Source organism: Cyprinodon variegatus, unplaced genomic scaffold (genome assembly GCF_000732505.1).
Source record: "Cyprinodon variegatus isolate N-32 unplaced genomic scaffold, C_variegatus-1.0 Scaffold444, whole genome shotgun sequence".
NCBI classification, from domain to species: domain Eukaryota; kingdom Metazoa; phylum Chordata; class Actinopteri; order Cyprinodontiformes; family Cyprinodontidae; genus Cyprinodon; species Cyprinodon variegatus.
Window position 1 is genome coordinate 211497 of NW_015150897.1, and position 13830 is coordinate 225326.

General features: G+C 37.5%; 1 protein-coding gene across 2 annotated transcripts in view; it reads right to left on the reverse strand.

Annotated features, from left to right (window-relative positions):
* The window catches only part of LOC107093741 (ephrin-A2-like), a 156019-nt gene that overhangs the window by 140498 nt on the left and 1691 nt on the right, over positions 1-13830 (reverse strand). The gene's annotated exons all lie outside the window — the stretch shown is intronic.

Genomic DNA, 13830 nt, shown 5'->3' on the forward strand with positions numbered 1-13830 from the left:
AGCGGTTCTCGCCGTAAAGCAAAACCGATTCTCATGATGCACGAGACTTCTGAGCCTGTGGGTGCGGGCCGAGGGCTCCTGCAATTGCAAGTACGGTATTTCCCCTACAGACCACCAGGGCGGCTGAGAAAACCTTTGTTCGACCTGAAATGACTCATTTAATCATCCAAAACGTTATGGAACACATTAATTAACTGAAAAATGTTGCATAGTATGCCTTTAAATCACTAACTTTAATGTTTTTTGGGGAGACTTTACAAGACAATACAGAGTAGCAGATATTGGTGAGGTGGAAGATTTCAGCAAAAGGAGAAAACCCCAGGATTTGGCTTTAGAGGCTGGATAGAAGCTGAGTATTTAGGCTGGCTAAAGCAGCCCAGTGAGTCTAAGTTTCAAACAATCTTATGCAACAGAAGCAGAGATCAACGTGAACAGATTTGATCATGACAGAACAGAACAGAAGAAGATGAAACATCAATGACCAAGTTATTGGTAAGATGCAGACGGACTGAGTAACTGATACATGGCTTGTATTTATGTCCTGCTTCTTTAAGTCAGGGGACTCTAAAGCGTTGTAAGCTAGTGCTGCTCAATCCAAATGGAAATGGAAAGAGTGATGGAAAACGGAAGAAAGTTTCTTGGAAGAAGATGTTAGAACATGCTAACTATCCTGAACAAAGCATATTTAGTTGTTAAAATGGCTTGAAGTTCAAGACCAAATTTATCTAAAGAATTTCAAGTAAACCTTCAAAGTAGATGTTGAAAGAAAGTATCAAATCTGAAATCTAGCAGAGTTTAAGTAAGCCTGCAAAGATGAATTAGCAAATATCTATTTCTAAGTATGCAAGGCGTACCCCTAAATATTAGAAACTATCTATTTTATTTGTTTGTTTGTTTGTTTTTTTGTTTGTTTTTGATTGTTTTGTTTTTTTTTTGGGGGGGGGGTACAAAATGTAATGAGAAAAAAGAGAGATTTTAAAGATATATAAATACAGATTCTTGTTCTCTTCTTTCACATAAAATGTCAATATCAGTCACTATTATCAATAGTATTAATATTATCTGTTTAATAGCTCAATTGGAAACTTGGGGTTGCAGTATTTAGCTTTTTTGTTATCTAAAGTATTTTGGAAATTGACACAATTAAAAGCAGGTGGGAAATATCAAGTATTAACTTCTACCTACTCCTTTCTGAACAGTCAATTTTGTATGTCTGACAAGTTTTGTAATTGCTTTTTTTTTGTTTTTATTTTACCTTATGTTTAAAACAAACCAATTGCCTAAAGCAAAAGGTGGTAACAGCCAGCACTGAATTTTGAGTGGAGTAATAACAAGCCGAACTGAATCCAAATGCATGCCACTCTATATTTAAAATCATGCGTCCATTCTTCTTTTATATTATATATATATATATATATATATATGCAAGTTTAAGGGGTGTGAGGTGAGTACGTTTCCAAGGTGTTGTAAACTTTCCAAGTGCTACCACACATTATAAAGCATCTAAAGAAATGTTTCAACTCAGGCAGAAGGGCAATGAAATGCACCCAGCCAGTAATTAAACACAACTCTCAGATGGTGTAAAACAGTAATAAACAGGGTCTCTGCTCTTAGCAGCTTGACACTTAACATATAACAGTTTGCTTTCAAACTCCCTGGCACTGCACTGTGGGGAAAGCACAGGTGTAATTAATCACTTTAACGATGCTGCTCAGCGAGCCAGGCTCCAGAAGAACTGAATTGATCGTTAATGTGATCAGTCACACCTGTGTTTAACCAGGCTAAATAAGTACAACGGATACAAGCATCACTTTATTATTTTTGTTCTTTTTACATAGTTAAGAACCAGCATTAAAAGGATCGTTCAGTATGTTTGAAGTGGGACTCTGGTGTATCGCCTCGTTACCTTGTAACAAGGTTATATCTTTCCTGCCGTGGATAACTCACTTGGGTACTTAATTTATTAGGAAACCAGATTGTTTTGTCCCAGACGCTGAAGCCGAGCTTGGTTAGGCCGAGACGGGCCAAGGACAACTTGGAGAGCTACTTTATGAACCTTCAAACCATGATCATATTTACATTGGGTGTTTATTTCAGAGGAAGCTGGTGATTAGCAGCATGGAAAATGCAAGTGCAAAGCTGTGCATCACCAGTGACCTTCTGCATGCACCTTCAACATAAAAGGTAAACAACTCACTTAAATCACTTTATGTCTTCTTTTTCTCTGGATCACCTGTGTCAATATTCCGTGTCGGAGGGTTTGTGTTCTGAAACTTTTTAGATGTCTCTGATTCGACACAACAGTATATTATAATTAGGTTATTAGCAGAAATCTGTACAGCACAAAGCTGCTGAGGAAATCCAGTCCTGGCCATGAGTTCCCCTCGCAGACAAAAGTATTGATGATTGTCCAAAAGTGGAACGTACAGTAACTGATTATAAAATAAAGACTATTTTATTTAGTCTTTTAATTTGAACCTTTAATTCTTATCAAATAATTCTTTTTATCTCAAAAAAAACCCACATAAATATGTTGCCTGGAAAATAGCAATGAATCAAAATAAACACAACTTAAAATCATATAAACCTGCGTTTATAAAACTGGAGCTCCTCTGACTGTCTCCCCTATAATCACATTTAAGCTGCATGAATTTGGAAAAAAATACAGAACAAAAATTACAGTCAGACTGACTTAATTAGTTTTCCTTTGTTTTTGTAGAGACACCTGAGCTGCTTTGATGAGCTCCTATAGCTGCAGTCTGTTCCTCTGCTTGGTTTGAAAGTGTGTCAAAGCTGAAGGTGAATTCAAACATATAAGAAAAACTTACTTTTCAGTTGGTAAAGCATGTTTTATTTTTCAAATGGGTCCTCACTAAGAAAAACAGATCCCAGCCCTATTTTATTCCAGAGGAAATATAGTATTTTATTGTACTGCTTGCAATGCAACCACGGACCACTAGGGGTAAGAGTACCCCTGGTTTAGAGGACCTTAAAGGAGAGGCAAGGCAAATTTATTTGTATAGTACAATTCAGTACAAAGACAATGCAAAGTGCTTTACATGATTAAAATACAGGAAGATAAAACAGAATCAAAGCAAGTAGGAAAAAATAAAAATCAAAAAATAAATAAAAAGAGAGTCCACTTTTCTGAGATTGGACTGGTAAGACGGTCAACATTTGCTTCCAACTTGGCCTTTCTCTACGGAAGAGGATTAGGGCCACTGAAAAAAAAAAAAGTTAACTGATTTTTAAATTTTATTTCAGTTTAGTATGTGAAAAAAGTCAGAATTCTGACTTTTTCCCCAATGTTAAACTGAAATAAAATTTAAAAATCAGTTAACTTTTTTTTTTTTCAGTGGCCCTCATCCTCTTCCGTACTTCTCTGACTAGCATATAGCCTACATGTCGACGTAATCTGGTATTAAAGTGAAATAGGAGGCCAAGAGTGCGTTCTACTGCAGGTAAGAAATTAATTGCTTACGGTATTTTCTAAAAATCTCCTTTAAAAAAATATTTGAAGGCTTCATGCATAATAATGCTGGTCAAAACTCTTTGGACTTAACCAAAAAATAAAACTAGTGATCTTTTCTCCTATTAGCTAGTTTACAGGAACTTTTAAGTGTACCCTTTACATTGTTCCAGCTTCCCTCAAGGTGGCATACATTCAATATCTAACATGCTAATTGAGGTCGATGGTTTATTGAAGGCACCTCTACAATTTGATTTAATTCCTCTGAGTTTTCTGTGGTCTGACCTTGACAATGAACTTTTTGAGCAATCACTCTTGGGAAGCTTGGCAACTGTCTTGAATCCTTTCCACTCATAAAACAATATTTAGAGCAATGCACTCCAAGTGGTTTCCATTAGGAATCTTCAATATTACATGAGCAACACAATCACCAAGATCAACGATACCCCAAACAATTTGTAATGGACTCCAACTAATGAAATCTAAGTAAGTAATAACTTTTTTTTTTTAAATAAGTAAATTTTTGCTTCTTTTGAGAAGGTAAGACAATTTGCTAATTAAATAAGGAGAGTTATGTTTAAAAAAACTCCATTATCTTATTTCAAGTGCATAATATCTATCTTATTCTAAGGACGAAAATACTCATTCTGTTAGATCACCTTAATTACTTCCTCAAATTAAGGACAAATAAACTTATTTAAGGATATTTTTACTTATTTTAAAAAGAGTTTAATAAAGCATCCACTGGGGAGGTTCACAGATAAGTGGAAAGCAGCTCCAACGAGTCCTTGGTGGGAGTTCCTGCATCAAGTGTAGGGGTTTAAGTATCTCAGGGTTTTGTTCTCGAGTGAGGGAAGAATGGAGCAGTAGATCAAAAAATTAATTCAAATTTATCAATTAATCGTAATTAAACACAAAAACTTCATGCATTTAATATCATTCATTTTATGCGTTTAATCACAATAAAACTTTTGCTGCTCTGCAATAGTAAAGACATATCTGAAAGGAAAGTTTAAACAAAGGGGGCTTTGTTAAACTTAAGCTTTTTAACTATAAGTACAAATAAAGAGCAATGTTTATACAAAATGCTAAACAAGTTAAGAGCAAACTAGATTGAGATGTAATCATTTTCCAAACTTTTTGTTTAAAAATGTTGCAATGTTGCATTTATAAAATGTTTGCATATAGATGTCAGGTGCAAATATAGCAAAAATATTTGCATTAGTGTTTACTGTCTAAGACTATTGTTGTTTTCTTTCGTCCTTCCAATCGTTTATATAGATAAATCTGTGGATTACAGACAACAAACTACTGAAATATCTATGCCCTAGTGCTAATCATTTAAAGTGCATTTAAATTACACCAAATGATGTTTACCTATTGTATAGAACTTCTACAAATTATGTTACTCTACCAATGCTTAAAGTGTTTAATTTAGTGCTAAACCTACAGATACAGTAGGCAGGTATGTAGGTCATTTGATATCAAATTAATATATGGATTTCTACCTTGTAGCATCTCTATGTGTGAAGCCTAATTACTCAAATACCTCTTAATGAGATTTCAAACAAATGCCTTTAGTAATATATTTAGTGCAAACAATTATCAAGGACAGCATTAATCAGAGACACAGCCTGGTTGTGTATAGTAACTCTACAGGGGCTACAGAGAAGCATTGAGCCATGTAGGGGGCACAGAAAACATAGGAGACATGGTCAGGTGACCAAAACTAATCTAGTCCTAATTTTGCCTGTGTGCCAAACACTTTATGTGAAGTATCCCTGCCCACAGCCCTAAATGCACTATCTGCACTATCATCCACGGTTTTAGCATCATCATGTTACCTGAATACTTAGGGGGGCTGGAAAGCTAGTCAGAATTGTTAGAAGGATGCACAGAGTTAAATTCAAGGTAAACCTGGAAGAAAATATCAAACGGTTAAAAATACTTTTGTAAACTTTTGTTAAGTTGCAATTGTTTTCTAAATTGATCAAATACCATAATCCCCTTTAAAGTACATTATGGTACAAATACATGCGTTTAATTACACATGTATACCTGCAGCAAAGTTCTTACAGCATTATGAGGCTCAAAGTCGGTCATAGTTTTGTATAATTACATCTTTGGCGTTAATGAGAACTATTTTTGGTTTCTAAAACCCTTTTTAAGAGTTGCCAAGCCTGATTATCACCATTTATGCAATTTTAACATTCTTCAGTTGACAAGTATACAGAATGTCATTACGAAAGCCATAGCCTCTACTGAGAGTCCTGCCAGATTTGGTTTTCATTCAATAAGCTCAATACCAAGAATCCCAAATTGATGCTGAAACATCTTACTGCCTGGACAGCGCATTAAAAAATCAGCAGACCTACATTTCCACTCTAATGGCCCTGCATATTAAGATGACCTCCTCCTGCCAATCAGTGCATTGAATGTGCTGATGACTAAGATCCGCCAGACTAGAACTCGTTATGTAACAGCGTCTCTCCCTGCTGAGCTCGGAGAAATCATTTGCAAGGTGGAAGCCTCGATGTTAATTACTCTAAGTATCAGTTTAGCTAGAGCTGAGGGGATATGGATACTGCATTAACTCTTGACACTGGTGTCTTTCTACATATACCACAGAAGAGCCTGTCATCTTAAGCAAACACACACACGGATGTGCAGATAAAACCCAATGTGGGTCACAGCCGAAACATGTAACCTGATGTAGCGCTACTTTATGTGAGCTTGCCTGAGGCGATGTTGACAGCGAAGGGTAATGTTAAGTTACACATAAAACCCCCTTCATCTAGATAGCATCAGCAATAGAAGGGCATAAAGGATAGGAGTCATGATCTAAAACAGCGGGAGATGAGAAAGACCTCAAAGATGAAAGATGGATGGGCAAAAAAGCAATGAGAGGAAGAGGTAAAGAAAAGAAGAACTGGAGGTAAAGATAGGGAAAGTGGGTAGCGAGGTAGCAGAAGACGGATTTAACCCGGGGGCAAGCTTGAGTCTAACGAACTGTCAGGAGAGAGAGCAAGTCTAAATGTAAATTGGATGCAAATCCTTGTTGTGTGGGTGTCTGGATGTGTGTGGGTTGGTGGACGAGTGATGTTGAAACTCACACCAAGTGCCATCAGAAAGCATCCTTCAATATCTCAACATTTTAAAAACTTGATCTGAGACCAACAGATACAGACTCTTTCAAAGAAGTGACCAAGAATCCAGTGGTCAATTTCAGAGCTTTGTTGATCCCTTGTTGATAGTAGAGATATCTGATCAGAACAGATGAGTACTAAGTAAGCCTTGGCCTGGAATGTTTATTTATTTATTTTATTTTTTTTATACACCAATTTCAACAACACCAACTTTAAACAGGTACCAAGAAAATCATTTCAAGCCTAACAATACATCAGAAGTCAAATAAAAAGCCCACATTTACAAAGAATTGTCCTGTAGTTACCCTATACTGAAGTCCATTATGCAACCTGTTAACAAATCCTCAGTAGGGCCCATTTGTCTGCTCATTTTCTACTCATGTGAGTCTTATTTGTACATTTGGCTGAATTTATTTGTCAGAAGGTCAAAAAATGCCAAGAAACTATACCTCTATGAGAAAATGAACAGAAGTTGTAGCCATGTAACTGTGGTCAGGTAGTGGTGGGGCCACAGTGGCGTTGGATGTAGGAGTTTGCCCTGAAATCGAAGGGTTGACAGTTCAACCTCCCGGCTCCGGCTTTTAGTGACTTTGTGTTCTTGGGCAAGATACTTCCCCCACATTGCCTACTGATGGACCTGTGAGGCCAGCGTACAGCAGCTTCACTTCTTCAAGTGAGCCCCAGGGCACCTGTGGCTACAATGTAGCTTGCCAACATCAGTATGTAAGTGTGTGAATGGGTGAATGTAAAACACTTTGGTCAAGTCTTCCGACTTGAAAAAGAGCTATATAAGTGCAGGCCATAAGTAGACGCCATTTTCTTGAAATAAGCTGTAGTGTGCATTAATTTGAATGGTTAGTATAACTAGAAAAGCCTAAATTGAATTCAGCCTATTTACGATGCTCGGATGAGTCTTAGATCTGACCAGACATCCAACGTCCTTGCAACAGGAGCTGGGCAAATAGTCACCAGAGAGGGTAAAATTACATCTTACACAGACAGAAATATAAACAAATAAATAAAAAAAACATATAAAGAAAATCTACTCAAAGTGTCTTAGACCTTAGACAAAAGGAACAGATTAAAATGAAAAAATAAATAGTCCAGAAGTCTGAGAATGTCCATGAGTTGCAAAGCTGGAGCCTAGAATCAATTGGAAATCTATCTATGGCAAAAAATTATTGTATAGACAAACTGCCCATCCAATCTGACTAAGTTGAAGAGGATCTGCAGAGAAGGAGGGTAAATAATATCTCATTCAGGTGAGCCAAGCTTGTAGACACATTCCCTATAGGGCTTGAGTGACATCATCAACAATATGGTATGGCTACAAAGATCAGTTAAACACCAGATTTATCAGCTATTTATACAGTATCCATCTAGCTGTCTTCCTGTCTATCTATCTAAGGGGAGATATACTCCAATGTATTTAAGAAAAAGCCTTAAACGTTAAAAAAATGTGGAGGGAAAAATGTGAATACTTTGTGGTAGTACTGTATGCCTGATTGAAGCTGAAGGACAGAACATGAAGAGCAGAATCAATGAGTGGGGATGGGATATCAATCCAGACATCCTAGTAAACTTTCTGCGTGCAGAAAAAAAAAAAAAAAAAAAAAAACTTTGCTTGACATATAAAACACTACCTTCTCAAAGCCTGTGTGGTTGCAAGTGTTTGGGTGTTTATGTTTGCGCAAACATCTCCAAAGAGATGGATTCTGTCCAATCGAAGGAAAGTGCCATCCACCATCGGCGCCTCTCACTAACATGGAGTTCCTCAAAGACATGAAGAGATGAGGAGAGGGGGAGGAACAAAGGAGAAAGGGAAAACGAAAGTCTTTTGAAGGATAAACCCCAGGATTAGATAAGGTGGTCCTTCTGGACTCTTCGGCCTGCGCATTCGTGCGTCTGAGGGCGCGGGCGTGTGTGCGGATGAGAGCCTATTGCTCTGAGCACATTAGCTGCTTGGGGTGAACAAAGCCCCTCACCTGCAAGCTTTATAATACGGGCCTCAGAGCCAAAACGAGGAGGCTCTATGTTTTTTGTGCTAGCTAGGGAAAGGGAAAAGGGAACAAACAAGAGTACATATGAAAGTGCGAAACAGCAAGCGGACAGAAAAGTGGAGCCTGTAAAAGCTTGTATTGAAAGGACAACTATAATGGTTGTGCCTGACCTAAATCCTGCTGCATGTATGTGTGTGTTCCACATTTACTCCTGCCTGCATGTTGGCTGGAAATCTCTTTTATGCGGATCTGAGCGATTTCCAGATTGCTCTCTAATGTTGCAGCATTGTTGTGATAATGTTATGTTAATAACGTTATGCCACTTTGTCACCGCTCAGCTCAGCATATCACATCACAATAAAAGGATGGACACCACATAGTATGTGTGGGTGTGTGTGTGGGTGTGCGAGTGTTGCACCCCCGCCGTGACCAAAAGTGGCCGGAGCTGTTTGAATTGGATTATCTCATGCATTTTCTCTTATCCAGTGAGACCTTGAAATAGATAGTCCTGCTGAGAGTCAGGGCTCGGGATTGAAAGGGTTGGACCAATTTGTAGTAAACCTCCTAAACCCCCACATACACACACAACCACGAACACACTTAACAGCGTACATTATTTAAAGTTATTTATCTTATTTGACTCATCCAGGTTAATCTTGTTATGATCAATGTGCTCCTGAATAAACTTGATGGACACACAATTAGTTAGAAGGTTTAAAAAACAATTAACAGATTTTAGAGTTGATGGTTATTAATGCCTCAGATGCACCGAAGAGAAAAGTAGGGCAAGAGAGGCTGGGGTAAACACAGAGGAAGTGGACACGCATTAATTGAAAGGGCTAAGAAAAATCCGTATGGAGGAAAAGTAGGAAAACACAAGAGCACTAATCCTATTGCTTTGAAATGATGGGATTAAACAGAAGATGTGGTCCTCTAAGACATAAGACAAGCAAAAACTTTGCGCCTGCATAGATTTATAATAAATAGTTCCTCAAAAGTCTTTTTTGCTTGGTAACAGGGCAAGTGGTTGGCTGATGCCGTCTGCAATCCCTTAACCTATGGTGTTTATTAAAGGGAAAGCAGAAACTAGAGTACATTTTAAAAGCATTGAAAAGACACTGCATTCACCCAATTTCACCAAAAAGATGGTAATCAGATCACAGCACTTCACATTGGCTGTTTCCACTCGTCCATCAACTGCAGATTTGTGGATTTTGTAGTAATGGCTGCCCAGAGTACGGATTCTTTGACCTGAGCGGTGGATCTGTAGCTTCTTCAGACACCACGACCGAAATGGATAATTGATCCATTTTAGTTATCATGCATTTGTGAATATTGTTCTCATTGCGAGAAGACTGACTGAACAGAGCTCCATTAGATTTTTAAGGTTGATATCTTTTCCAACCCAACCTTAAGTTCTCCATAACTTTCTGATGTACTTCTCTGCTATGTTCCATGCTCCTCATGCTGCTGGTTGTTGTCTAATAAACCTCTTAGGCTGTCACATAACAACTGTAATTGTACAGAGTTTAAATCACACACATCAGATTTTATTTACCAATTGGGTAACTTTTCATTTAAACAAATACCTACACCCTAAATGCACCAGGAAGCGTAATCACAGATCCTTCCTCCCAGCAGCTCTAAGACTTTATAACCACCACTGTTTCCAATTACTGCAATAAGTTGTTACATTCCTGCTGAATTTTGCACAGTTCTATTACCACTTCTGTTGTGTTGTTGCAATTTCTTTTTTTTCACATATCCCTTGCTGTAAAAATGTCCACAGCCGTATATTGATTATTTATTCTTTCCAGATGCACAGCATTTATATTGTGAAAAACACTGTATACATTATTATTTTCACTTATTGTGTTATTTTTATAGACTTTTTTTAAAGTCCACATTTGTGTGACTACTTTTGCCATAATATGTTGCTGCTGTAACACCACAATTTCCCCATTGTGGGACAATAAAGGGATTTTCTATTCCATTCTATTCCTTTCTATTCTAAACCTTGTTAGATATTGGTGGTTAATTTGAAACAAAATGTGAAAGAGTTCAAGGGGTGTAAATACTTTGGCAAGAACCTTTATCTGCTTGTCTCAAAGAAAACTTTTCCTCATAAATTATAAAGTGAGGCTATGTGTTTAAAATGAAAACACAAAATAAATCCTGCTATTTTCTCCCATGTCTGGATGTTATGTACATGTGCAACGTTATATACCTCCTATTTAGGTCATAGCAATGGCATTCAAGAGCAATTGCAGCTGTGCTAATGTACTGTCTATGCCTGGTTTATTAACAGTGTTTTAAATCAAGGAAACAGAATGAAATAACATAACATTAAGGAAAAAAAAAAACAAATTTTTTGTAGATCTGCCCTCCAGCTAAAAGCTAATTAAAAGGTAGAGTCCCTGATAGAGCATCTAAAATGTTAACCTTTAAAACTGCAGATATAAAGTAACCTAATTAGAAGTAGAAGAAAAGTGAGACTTCAGTGAAAGCAGAATAAAAAACATAGAGCTGCTCCACACTAAATCCTCTGGACTTAACTGGATACGAGTTCCAAGTCTGCTTGTGATCTTCTAGGAGAGAACCACTTAAGACCTTTTGGAATCAGCAAGGACGTTTGGGAGATTTGATGCAGACAGAAAGAGACAATGCCCACTATAAGCGGGTTCTGATGCTTGGACTGTTTTTCTGCCTCAGATAACTGCTTATTTTTGGATGTCAGCAAATTTGGAAAAAGAGAAAGGTGCTCAGGTCCAATGAGTCGAAAGCTGAATGATATGGTCCACCAGCAAATTATATGTGGGAAATAAACCAACACTACCTTTAACAGTTTAAACTTTAAACTATCCTGCGCTTGAAATTGGCAATGGCAGCATCATGCTGTGGGATGTTTTTTTTTTCTTTAGGACTGTAACAAATGATCAATTTGCCAATTTCTTATTCTGTCAATTATTTTGTTTTGATTAATAATCGGATAGTGAAAGGTTCCGGATAGACAAAACAGTTTTTTACGGAGCCCCTATGATGACATGGTCAAAAAAATGTTTAATTGTGGCCACGAAGTAGTATTTCGTGCGCACGAAATACTACTTTGTGGCCACGCAATAAGTTTAACATGCGCACGAAATACCTATTAATAATATCAATAAATCCGCCCCTGTTTTCAGGCTTATGTTAACTGTAATGACTTATCTTGGACAGACTGCTATGTAAACGGACCTTTAGTCCTTCGTTTAGCTATGCTGTGGTTGTTTACACTACGCCTTTTCCACCTAAAATGACATTTGTTGCTAAGACATTTGTCTTAGCAACAAATGTCACGTGACTGGCGGAGACCGACTGGGTAAGCAAATCGAGTGCGCCTTAGACCTTAGAGAAGGCGCGCTCGATTTGCTTACCCAGTTGCCCAGGAATGATATAAGTATTTAGTGCGCACGTTAAACTTATTGCGTGGCCACAAAGAAGTATTTCGTGCGCATGAAATACTACTTCGTGGCCACAATAAAAAAATTTTTTTGACCATGTCATCAGAGGGGCTCCGTAGTTTTTCATCTTAAAATGAAAAATTCTTACATATATTTCTTGTTTTAAATTTTGGTATAATTACTGCTCTAAGAAGGTTCCTCTGTCAGTCTCTATGCTCCATTTAACGATTATTAAGTTAATACATTAGTTGACGATTATTTCAATAATCCATTAAACACAATAAGTCTATTAATTGTTTCAGCCCTAGTTTTTTTTTTTTCCACAGACGAAATTTCTTCAGAGATAATACGATAATAGTTTAAATCAAAGTGCAGGTCAGTCTCAGACAAGAATCAGTTACAGGCCACAAAAATACTTTCAGCACCACAACTGCAACAGAATCGATCAGGTCAATGTGCTTTCATCTCAACCTGTATCAAACTGAGAACCTGAACTAAGGCTTTACATTTCTGTGTACAGTGGTCTCCAGCCAAACTGAATGAGCGTCAGGAATTTTGCAAAGAACGGGCAAAGAATGAAGTCTTTAGAACAGAAAAAAAAAACTGTAAAGACATACCATTTAATAATTGGGGCAGGTAATCAATGGAAGCTCAACACTTTATCTTCTTAATAAGATGCTACTTTGGGTTGACCATCACAGGTGTAGTGAGGCTCTGTGTGTGTGTGAGAAAGGTAAAGCATGAGCAGTGACAGTGCAAAGGCCTAGCAGGGAGAGAAGAACCTCTCCACTTCTCCAAAGCCTAGACCCATTGCTTTAGCACCAATACATTTTTGATGGACCCCCTTTTTCTTACTTCTGCTTCTCCGTAGTCCCTGATGGAATAACAGCGCCCCCAGCAACCTTCTATACAGCTTAAATTTACCCTGTGACGTTTGCAATGCGTAGGCGTTTTAGTGTGTCGTTGTGCATGTGTGTGTGAGTGAATGGTAGAAGAGTGGGAGCAAAGACAGACAAATAGAAAGACAGAGAGAGACTCTGAGAAAAGGAGAAAATGTTCCCCCTTGCCTATTAAATATTTGAGGAGCCTTCTGTGGAACTGTGATGCATTCAGAGACAGGCCTGTGTTTGCGCTGGGTGAAGCAGGGAGATTCAGAGCCGTTTAGGTTAGGACTAACTCAGCCGTGAGCAGGAAAGAGCGCTTTCACTGTTTATGAGGCATGGGAGATTCTCACGGCATGACCTTAACCTTAAAGAAAAATATCACTGTTTCACTAGATGTAAACAAAAATACGTTTGTTTGGTGATGTTTTGCTGTATATATATGTAATATATGCTGAAAATGCATTATTCAAAACATTATAATGGTATAACTTTTATTGAATAATGGTATTTTCAATATATTACCAATGAGTTTGGGAATTACATAAACTATACACCCGTTAAAATTCCCCCTAGTTCAAAAGGTAATACCATTTAAAGTCTGGTACAGAAAACGAGAGATAAATTAGCATTTAGACTGATTCTTTTACCAAAAAAAAACTGCAAAAAAAACATTACATGATTGTAAATGTGTTTTATGATAAGTTAAGAGATTTTGGTCACAGATGTATTTTTTTTTTTGGCCAGAAATGTTTGTCTGGTTTTTTTTCTGAGACAACCACATGAAACAAGCGTGAAATTATTGTCCACTTTTAGGCAACAAACATGTGCAGCAACAGGTGATGTTAGGGGAAGCAATGCATTAGTTTCCATGCAACCTTTAGAAAAGATATA